We start from the raw sequence: 11,396 nt of genomic DNA on the forward strand, positions 1-11,396 counted from the left end.
GTCTTAGATTGTTAGATCAGGGCACGTTATACGAGAAAATAGGATAGCATATGTGTCTTAGATGAGGGTTTCGCTTATGTGGACACATGGAGGTTTCGCTTATAAGGACAAAGAGGGTTTCACTTATTTGTCAGTTGGAGGATTCGCTCATATGGCATGTACATTGGAGCGAAACCCCATGCCCTATATATAGTGTCTTATAAGCGAAATCAGTAGAATCAGTTGTGTAATTCCATACCGAAGTGCTGCCTGTGTGAAGACTGAGTTGTAATTGATTTCTAATCAATACAATCAGTAGTTAATAGTGAAATCAAGCTAAACAAAGACTGAATCAATGAATTCCGCCTCTGATTCAGTCTGAGCACTCTTCTGATCGACTCGTTAGGTCGTCTAACGATCCTACAGTTCAAAAGGCTACAAACCTACAGTGGGAGTCAGAGTCCTCAGTCAATTTGCCAGAAAGTATTGATGTCACGTTTAAATCGTCTGACACTGATCAACAATCTTAATTGATGAAGAAAGTGGTGGATCATGTGTTAGATAACAATGAAACTGAGGAGTCAAAGTCGGAGTCTATGTCGGAGTCAAAGTCTTAGTCCAGCACTCCGGGTCAAAATGAAAAACAGGGCAAAAGAGTTTATGATAAAGAATTCCTGTTATCAAAATTTAATTTGAATGATGAAACATTTAAAGTGGCATATACTTTGAATGATTCGGACAAATTATATTCTGATGAGGAATTTCCAATAAGAGGTGTCAAAACTGAGATGATAAACAAGGTTTTCAAACTAATAGAAATTAACATTTTTGAAATAAAAGATTTAAATCTTACTGATAAACCTAAAAAATACACCTCAAGAGTTAAGCAAAGAAAAAAGGTTACAGTTCTGGTTCTGGTTATCAAAAGAAACCAAACCATAACGGTAATTTCAAAAAGAAAGGGTTAGGTTTTACTCCAACAGAAAAATAGAAAAATGAAAAATATGTTCGAGATTTTAAATCAAAGATGACATTTGTTTCAGGTACATCTTCTGAAGAAGAGAAAGAAAAGATATTCAGAAAGCAGTCAAACAGAGATTTCCTTGCAAAGAAGCAAGAAGAAATGCAGATTGTGGATCAGAAAAAGAAAACTAAAACCTGTTTCAAGTGTGGAAAAAGTGGTCACATTACCATGAATTGTTCACAGGCAATTCAAAGCAAACAGGGAGTTTATAAACTGAAAGAAAAAGTGATTGAGTTTGAACCACCAATTGATAGAACCAAACTATTCAAAAATTCAAAATTTGAAATTGGTGAATGTTCAAACAGCTTTTACAAGAAAAGAGCTAAATCTGACAACCAGAAATGGGTTATTAAGAAGTCTGTTGATAGTTCTAGCGATGATTTTGATAGGTCAAAATCAGAGGAGCTATCGTCTGGCGATGAATCTGATTCCACAATATCAGAGGAGCCACAGGTTGAGAAAAATGGTGAAGAATCAGTTCCGACTGTGGATGATGAGAATTTTCCACCACTTCGGGCTGAAAATTTTAAGAAGAAAATTGGTAAAATTGAAATTTCAAACTAATTTTATTCTGACAAAAAGGTTTTCGATGTTGAAAAGGCTTTTAACCCCAAAGTAAAACACATCTTTGGTAAAATGATTGACAGAAAAGTCAAAGGGGTTAAAGAGTTCTATGAGAAGAAGATGGGAGGTAAAAAACTAAGTGTTGGTAGCTTGGTAACACCCAAGGCTGGTCAGGCTTGGGTGGATATTTTCTTTGAATGAAAAGCCTGACGTGCCGGAGCTCCCAGGTCGGTAAGCGAGGAGCAGGATTCGGCATCTTTCTTGAGAAATTCACGTAAAGTGATTTCATCTTACAAGTGGTATAGAGGTTTGTTTGTGCATACTTGCAAGTGGTAAATCAGAGACATTGACTTGTACCTGATTTCCTACAAGTGGTTAAAAATGAACAATGTGATGAGTTTTCCCCGAACCTACAAATGGTAAAATCAACTAAACTTATTTTCCGGAAAAACCATTTTGATTAAAATAAACTTAAGTGTTTTGAAATCTAAATGGGAAAATAGTTTGTTGAAAGGGGGAGTTCTGATTGTTTATGCCAAGTGGATGGTGAATTAAGGCTTGAAACAACAGTTGTCAATTTCTTGTACAGTTTGTTTTCAAATTGTCTTAAATGTGTTTGGATTTTAGGGGGAGTAAAAATTTCAGAAAATCCAAAAACATTAGAAAATTAAAAAAAAAACTAAAAACATGATAAAAATTCAAAAACGAGTTTTGTTGTCAAAAGAGGAAATGATAGTATATCAGTGGACTATCACAACATGCTAAAGATATGTAAAGTAAAAAATGTGATAAATAATCTCAGTGCGGATGTGCCAGTAGGTTTTTGTACATTCAGTAAATTGTTTTCGAGATATAAACCTAAATTCAAACTTGCTTATCTCTTCTTTCTGAGATACTAGGTCTTTATACTCAGTGATATCTGGGGTATTATCGGGGGACTTCTGATTTTGCGGAAGCAATGGCCTAGTCCCCGGAGAATACTTTACGCTTGCTTGAAATATAGCCTACCCTCAACAAAAATGATGAAACAATAAAATTGATAATCGTTGCTGTTGAAGAAAAGATCATCTAAAGGGGACACACCTAAAGTCAAGCCGTCATCTCTCTGCTGATCGGAAGTTCTGACCTGAGCTCTCACGGTTTCGCATTTAACCCCTTTACAGATATCATCTGTGGTATACTCACCTGTAAGACTGAATATTGGGATCTGAATACGGGAGTATATTCAAGTAATGGGACACGCGAATAAGTTTAAGTCCTTAAGACATTAATATCGTATCTCGAAACAGTTGAACTTTGTGTGAAAATTTAATGGACCAATATACTGACAATCTAGGTGAATTGTTTAGAACTTAAAATGAAACCAAGCTTAACGGTGTTGCTGATTTGTCTCATAAACTGATATGATCCTCTTACACAAACTCACAAAAAGAGTGTCTGTAAATATTTCTTTACTGCATTTCATTTTATTAAAAGATCCAAAAAGATTTTTTGTGTGTTTTAGCATAAATTTTGAAAAATTCAAAAAGTTTTTCGACGACCGGTGTTGAAGAGCTGATGTTCAAAATCCCAAGTGCTAAACATGATGAACAAATGGTTTGGGTGAAATTGTTTGAGATATTTTGAAATGAAATGAGAGAAGTTATTTGAATTAAAATTTGTATTCCTGCAAGTGGTTCATCAAAGATTAACATTGTAAAATCATTGTTTGGATATCTCATCCACAAGTGATTTATCTGAATGTGAAGTTTTCTTTTTTACAAGTGATCATCAGAGATTTTATTTTTGGGTAGAGATTTGTGCAGGATAAGAGCTAGGTGATCTTGGGATAAAAGATTGAAAGCTAGGTTTCGATCCAGAGCAGGATGAGAGCCAGGCAACGATCTTGAACCTGTGAAAGCCAGACTATGATCCCAGCTTACTGAGAGGGGGAGTCTGAATGTCAAAGAGTCGGGTTCTGATCCTGAGATTGCTGATGCTGATGGATTTAAAGATTCAACATTCGAGGGGGAGTGTTTGTTTAAAAGGAGTCTGATGGTGCTGATTGAAGAAAAGAAAGAGATTGAGGATACTTACAGCGTCAGATACTTTGAAAAGAAGCCCGAAGGCTGATAAAGACTGAAGATGTGAAGACTCGACACTGAAGACTCGTCAACATTCGAGGGGGAGTTTGTTGGTGCATGCGTTTGTCGACTTCGTCTTGTATCGAGTCTTGTATAGAACTAGATAGTTCAGGGCACGAAAATCTAGAAAGTGGAAATTAGGGGTGATTCCGCTTGAAATGACACCAGGTCAATTTCAAGCGAAATCAATTAGTTCTTATTCTGCTTGAATTTATATGTCTAATTCCGCTTGAAACAATCATGGTGATTCCGCTTGAGACGTGTTCAAGCGAAATCACAATGGCTATATATATGCCATTCAAGCGAAATCATATTCAACAGTTTCTGGTTCTGCAACGAAGTGCTGCCGAAGTGTCGACTCACTGTATTTGTCATCAATATCAATAATATCGACAGTTAAAGTGTATACATTGCTGAATTGACCTCAGTTTGTCTGTTTCCGCCGTTCAAACTGAGAAAAACTCTTCTGATCGACTTGTTCGGGTCTGAAAACGATCCTACAATGATGCGCTCGCGAATGCCACTCCTCCCATCATACTTAGTTGTCACCAGCTTGAGGATAAGGGTACTAGCGTGTGCTTTAGACGTCCCCTTGAATTGTGCCTCCACAGAAGCCAAGTAGGTTTTAGCATCTTCAGAATCAGGAATGGCTCCTCTGATTGCATTGCTGATGGACTGCTTCATAAACATGAGAGACATGCGGTTATACCTAGTCCACTTTTCATGAGTCAACTGCTCAGCAACAGTACTTTGTGGAGTAAGGTCCGCTGGCTTATTCTCTCTTAGAGCATAATCAAAGTCCAGCAGTCCAAGCGTAAGCATGAGAGCTTCCTTCCATTCAGCAAAGTTATCACCAGTCAAAGGTGGAATCCCGCAATTGGGTGCTGATAGTGAAAATAAGATGAGCAAGTTATGATACTAAAAAAGAAGTCCTAATGTGATCTAAGGGCATGTCATACTAAGGCAGGCATAAATAATGACCATTTTAATTATGAAGCTGTGATATTGTCTATTACTAACATCAAAATAATAGACTTAGTTAAAATTCTACTTAAACGAAGACAAATCAGCTTTGGCCAGCAGTGTAATCATTTAAGCATGTGTGCAAAGTGTTTGTGACAAATCATCTTTGGCCAGAAATGAAACAATCACTTTAGTTATGCACTTGTTAAGTATGCTATACATGAAAGAATTAAATCAGCTTTGGCCAGATATTAAAACATTCACATTTGTAATGCACACTTAACATATCTTTCGCAATACTTGAACGATATGTAGATGTATCAAATCAGCTTTGGCCAGAAATGATACATCAGAAGCCCATTCAAGTTAAGCTATTTTGGTTTTGTAAAACATTATCTGATTCTGATTAATTAACTAAGTATTTACAAAACCCAATTATTTAATAGCAAACCACTTGTTAGTTCACATTAAACAGCCTAAAGCAATGAGGTTGAGACATCGAGTTAGTCTTTGGTTTCGAGTCAGATCTCGACTCAGTTATGAGGTCTCTACTCAGTTATGAGGTCTCGAGTGAGATCTCGAGTCGTAACCTTGGTCTCGAGTCAGAATCATGGTCTCGAGTGGTAAAGATTTGAGAACCCTTATGATTTCGAGTCGAAACCTTGTGGTCTCGAGTCGAAATCTTAGTCTCGTGTCGCAACCATGATCTTGAGTCATGAAGGACCGAAAACCCTTAGGATTTCGAGTCGAGACCTTGTGGTCTCGAGTCAAAATCTTAGTCTCGAGTCGCAACCATGGTCTCGAGTTGTGAAGATTGAAAAAACCCTTATGATTTTGAGTCGAGACCTTATGGTCTCGACTCATTAATGATGATCTCGAACCTTCTGTAAACAGGTGTTGTTGTGAAAACATAACTGAAAATTCAAATTCTTAGGAATTGTGATAGAGTTTCTTATTTTAACATTGATCTAATTTTATCAGAATATTTCGAAAATCATAACCGGTTTATCCTTTTAACAGATTTCGAAAATTCTTATTAGACAAAACAAATCAAAATTAGGAAAAACATTCAACAACTCAAATTATATTCCAAAACATAAAGGAATTTCGAATTTTCCTAAGAACACATGATGAACCCTAAAAAAATAAAGCATAATTCGGGAACCCGAAACCTGAAAATTTTAATGTTTCTAAACAGATTTCGGACATAAAATTAACCCATTTGATTTCGAGTAAACATTTAACTATCCTTTTTCTGAAAACAGTGATTTCGGCACATCATACTCGAAACCAGCCGTGATGTTCATTAAATTTTCAAAACTTTTGTTTTCCAGATTTCTATCCGAGAATAATGGATACGAAAACAGAACTGACTAATCAACAGATGCTCTGATACCACATGTTGGTCAGTTCTGTTTTAAGCATGATGGAAAACATGAAAACATACCTGTTATAGCAGACAGTGCAGAGGAGAATCCAGTGAGGGATGATGCCATCGAGTTCGACATGTTTTTCAGTGTGATCTGGTTCCTCCTTAGGGTGCAAACTAATGATGGTGATGATGAAAACTGAAAAGGGTGTCGGTTTAGGAGAAGAGGGCCGATTTTTGATGTTATAATAATTAGGTTATGTGTCTAACCTTAGAACCTCTACATAAGTCTTCTTATATAAGCACCCAAGAGGAAACCTAATTAGTTAATAAGGGTAATATGGTCCATCAACAATTACCAACTAATTATTTAATAGGTTATTAAATATTTTGATCTATATTATGTAAATGATTATAATGGCTACTAGATTAAATATTAAGTCATAATATATTTAATCTTACAGTGAGACCATTTTTAGAGTTATTACATGTGGAAAGTGTGTTACCTTTTTGAAATTGTTCATAAAAAATTTAGTTACTATTATGTTCAACTAGGTTTAAAGAAGTTTGTCGCGTTGCGGCGAATTTCTTTTGTTATTTAGTCTGTGTTTAGATGTGTTTTGAAATCACTACGAGCGTGTTGCGAACGGAAATGCTGACAAGAATAAAAAGAAAATGTAGAAAAAAACACTAAAAGATAACCGAAATAAAATCAACCAAAAAAGTTGTATGGTAACGATGTTGTTCGTATGAAACCCGTGGACAGAGATGAGCAAATTGTTCTGGGTACCGGTACCAAATTTGCCGAACCGGAAGATCTTAAGTACCAATTCGGTACCGAATTTTGGCGTTCATGGTACCGGTTCACTACCGTTTTTTACCTTCATATACCGGTACTGTAACCGGTATTTTCGGTATCAGTGTCGATTCTGTATCGCTGGGCACCGAGCTCATCCCTAGCCCTGAAACTAAAAAAAGAAAGAAATAAAAGTTGAAGAAAATCAACAAAAAAAAGTTATACGATACCGTTGTTCGTACGGTAATCGTGATCAGGGATGAGTAAATGGTACCGGGTAGCAGTACTGAATTTCCCGAACCAAAAGATTTTCAACATCAATTCGGCACCAACTTTTGGCGTTTTCTGTATTACTGCCGGTTTTTACCTATATGTACTGATACCAAACAGAACCCTCCCGGTATTTTCGATACCAGTACTGGTTCGATACCGGTTGACACCAAGCTTATCCCAACCACTGATATTAAAAAAGATTAAAGTTAACAAGCAAAGAAAATAACTATTATTATAATATTAAAATAATAAAAGTATTAAAAAACTATATATTATTATAATAATATTAAAATCACTATTTGGAGAATATGCTTTTGTATTGATGAAACCATTTACTCACTATTATGTCAAGACTTTGATTGCGAAGACTTGTGACAAATGCATTCAAGACAGGATAGGCCAGGACAGGAACCGCAATTTTACACAATACAAAAGAGGACACTCAATTTTACATCAATGGTTCACCAAGTAAAGCAATAATGAGAGTAACAATAACACGAAATTTGGACTCTTATAATTAGATAACTTTAAAAAAAGATGCATAACTCTGAGCCTACTAAAGCCAACCAGCCTTTTAACTAATAAGGAAATTAGGACTCTTTATCATTGAATAACCTAGAAAAGATGCATAACTTTGAGCCATACTAAAGCTTACAGCGAAATAGAATTCATGTATCAGTCAACAGTAACTACTAACAAATCTTAACATAAAGCGACATGTGAAGCATATGTTGATTATATCTTTAAGCATGGGTTAAAAACATAGGACCCTAATCATGTTTATTCAATCATAATCTAAATATAGATACCATGTTAGAGATACTTACTTGTAGGGATGATTATCTTTAAGGATAAAGATGAAGTCATGATTCCCGTTATGGTACCTTGTGTTGATGGATCACACTAGAGAGAATTTCCGTATTGGTCTTCTACAAAAGTTTTTGATCACCACTTATCATCAATATATAAAGATCAATGAAAAATGGTCATCAATAATGATCCGTTATAAAAACTCTATGTATTCTCTATTAATGGTACCTAAAGGGAAATCATAATTGCCCCTTGAACTAATCAATATTTATAATTACTACCATCAAGTAATTGTCGGGAACTAGTTATGTCATATTGGTAATGTTACCAAATGATCCGTAAGGCCACATCAACAGGTCTAATATTCTCCCACTTTGCCGAGTGATCATTTGTGATAAGTATAACTAAGTTTGGCCAAGTTAAAACATTAATCAATGTTTCAAATTGAAATTGCAACAGAAAAATACAGTCATTGAGTTACTTTCAACTCAAGACCCCCATTAATCATGTTACAACCCCAAATCAAAACATACGTAAATTTAAAACCAAAATGACTAAGGTAAGCCCTTTAAAATTAATTTGTATAATTCTTGTCTATACGTCATTAGGTGCACATACGTATTTATAGACAAACAAATAGTATAACTGAGGAAAAATAATAACTAATCATTTATATGTACGATATGCTATTATGTAAGGCCTTTAGTAAAGCCCGTCTTTATTATGAGCTCTTAAAAAGACTTTGGGTGTAGACCTTAGTTATCGGATCCGTAAGCATATCATTAATGTAAATGTATTCGATACAAGTATTTAGGTTCCTTTTCTTGTTCATAAACGAACAATAATTTTGTATCGAAGTTTAATGCAACACCTCTCGAACTATTACTACTCGAGGAAATAAGATAGCTGAATTTTCACAGTAAGTCTTCAATATAGTATTTATATGGAGTTAATAAGTTTATGAGTCCACTAATAAATTTTCAACAACATTTAGTGACAATTGCGTTGTTAATTAACAACATATTATGTCATTATAATTTATGTAATTAACAGTTTCTTACATGAGATAGATTTGTATGCAGACATAAGGTTTACCCCAAATTAACTTTTAGTTTCTTTTGAATATTACAAAATCAAGGTAAGAATAATCAACCTCTTCTTATAGTCTCTCCTGTTTCTTAAAGATATTGTAAGATGCTTCACAATAATCTAGAGTGGTCTAATGTTCATCAATGTGAGCAATATCTAAACGAGTATAGACTTGAACCTTCGTAAGGCTTCTAACTAATGAAGCATAAGTAAGTAATCTCATTTATCATTTTATCCTTTAGAGGAAAGCAATATTGTTTGTTACACATATAAGAGCCCGCTTTAGAGTAAAGCTTATGGGATCAAACTAATGTCCCGTTGGGTCTATCTCTGTATATTTTGATATCTCTAACGTAAGTGGTATCTTCGAGATTCATTATATCAAAATATGTGTGAGAAATTATTTGAATTGTGTAACATATACCTATCAAAAGAATGCGATCACTATAAGGACAAGTTTACATTAGTTGGGACAAGTCTACATTAGTTGCTTCCACTCATCTTGAGGTAGGTACATAAATACACTTAACTCTTGATGAAAAGAATTGCATTAATATTTCATCATATTTTGATGCTTGCTTCAACCTATACATGGAAGTTATTGACATACAAAATAAGTGTTCTTGACCTTCAGCTTAGAACTTTCAGGCTTTTTATGAACATTTAAGTCTTTGTTTAGGGAAAGTTGTTTTAATGTTCATTATAATGTAGCTCTAAATGATTATAAGCCACTAGAACAACAATGATCCTCAAAAAACTTTTTGTCAGAAAGGTAAGATGATTCTTTGATAACTAATTCTCTTCTGAGCATAACCTTTAACAATCAATCATGCTTTTAGTGTCTTAACATTTGCATTTGGATTTAGGTAATTCAACCAAATCCCAAACGTTATTTTGACACATAAAATCAAATTTGCTAATAACAATTTTTTATTCCATTTAGAAAATTGATTGATGCTAATGGCTTAATTAGAAAATGTAGGATCAGTAAACTTTCTAATATCTATTTCAACTTCAGTCAGGGAGGATACATAATCATCAAAGTTAGTAGGCTTTTAAACCTAGATGACCTCCTTAGTTGATTATTAGGTTTTATAAAGAGTTTTAGTTTTATGGATTAACTCTTGCCTAAATTGCTATCACTTTCATAATTCTAAGCGTGTAAGAGTTGGTGCAGTATGTGTGCAAGAGGTGTAATCGGAGTAAAATTTAATAGGTCTTTTCCCCCCGCCTCTTGCACTCCTGGCAAGTCCTAATAAGGACTTTTACTGCTCCCACTGACTTAGAAATCTTTAACAATTTAGCATGCTTATGGTCAACATTAGAAGACCAATAAATTCTAATAGAGAAACAAATTAATGAAGTTACTCATTGTAGTTTCTCTGTTTCAGGATTACAATTTTGGCAAGAAATCTGAGTGTGCCCACGTTTAAGCAACAATGAAACTTTTGTTAGAGTAGCAGTATATTCTTAAAGAGAAAAGTCATGAAGGAGCAATGTCTTGTACAAGAGGTACAAATTGAGGTAACAACAAGTTTTCACTCCCCTACCTCTTGTAACTCTTGCAAGTTAAGATTAAAACACTTAATGCTCCCACTAGCCTTTTAGATCTCTAGGAATGCTACAAGATAAGTTTCATTAATGTACGTGTTGTGGGAACCTGTCATATATGTTAGACTAGATTTCCTTAATGTCCAGATGTTATAAATTTTGAGGGACATATTTAGAAGGAATCATAGTATATATGAATTAATTTCTTTAATACCTTGATCCATAAGGGACATGTTAGACACAACTAAATATTATTTGAAATGATAAATGACTTATGATTGAATATTCTATTTTGGGATAAGTTCCAATGAAATATAATTTCTGATGGAACTTGATTATTCCCCTAGCCATTTAAATATTAAGGCTTTTAACACATGCTCGTAAGTCATTAAAAATGAGATTTGATAATATTTCATCCTTCATTAACCTGGTCCAAATTTCGCATGCAATTTGGTCTTAATGGATGAAGTTTGTAGATCTCATTTTTCTTTTGTTAAATTTTCGTTTTCATGATAACAAAAGTTGTGGAAAATGTAGTATCATCTAGCTCTATCTTATAAGGTTTCTATCCAGATTGTGATGACAAATAATATGAGAGTTTAAGGTAAGAGTAACTTTGTCATGACCATGCAAACCTCACAACTGTCATAATGTAGCTTTCGTATTGATACTAAATTCTGAATAATTTACAGAATATATAAGGTATCATAAAGCCCAATTATAAAACAATTTATTATGGTTCTTATAGTCTTAACATAAAATTTTGCCACTAACTCTCATATTAGTTATTTGTTGATTTCTAGTAAGGAAACACATAGAACTAGAGTCAACTAGTCATGTGTTGGTTAGAATATT

The sequence above is a fragment of the Helianthus annuus genome, chromosome 5 (genome assembly GCF_002127325.2).
Source record: "Helianthus annuus cultivar XRQ/B chromosome 5, HanXRQr2.0-SUNRISE, whole genome shotgun sequence".
Taxonomy (NCBI): Eukaryota; Viridiplantae; Streptophyta; class Magnoliopsida; order Asterales; family Asteraceae; genus Helianthus; species Helianthus annuus.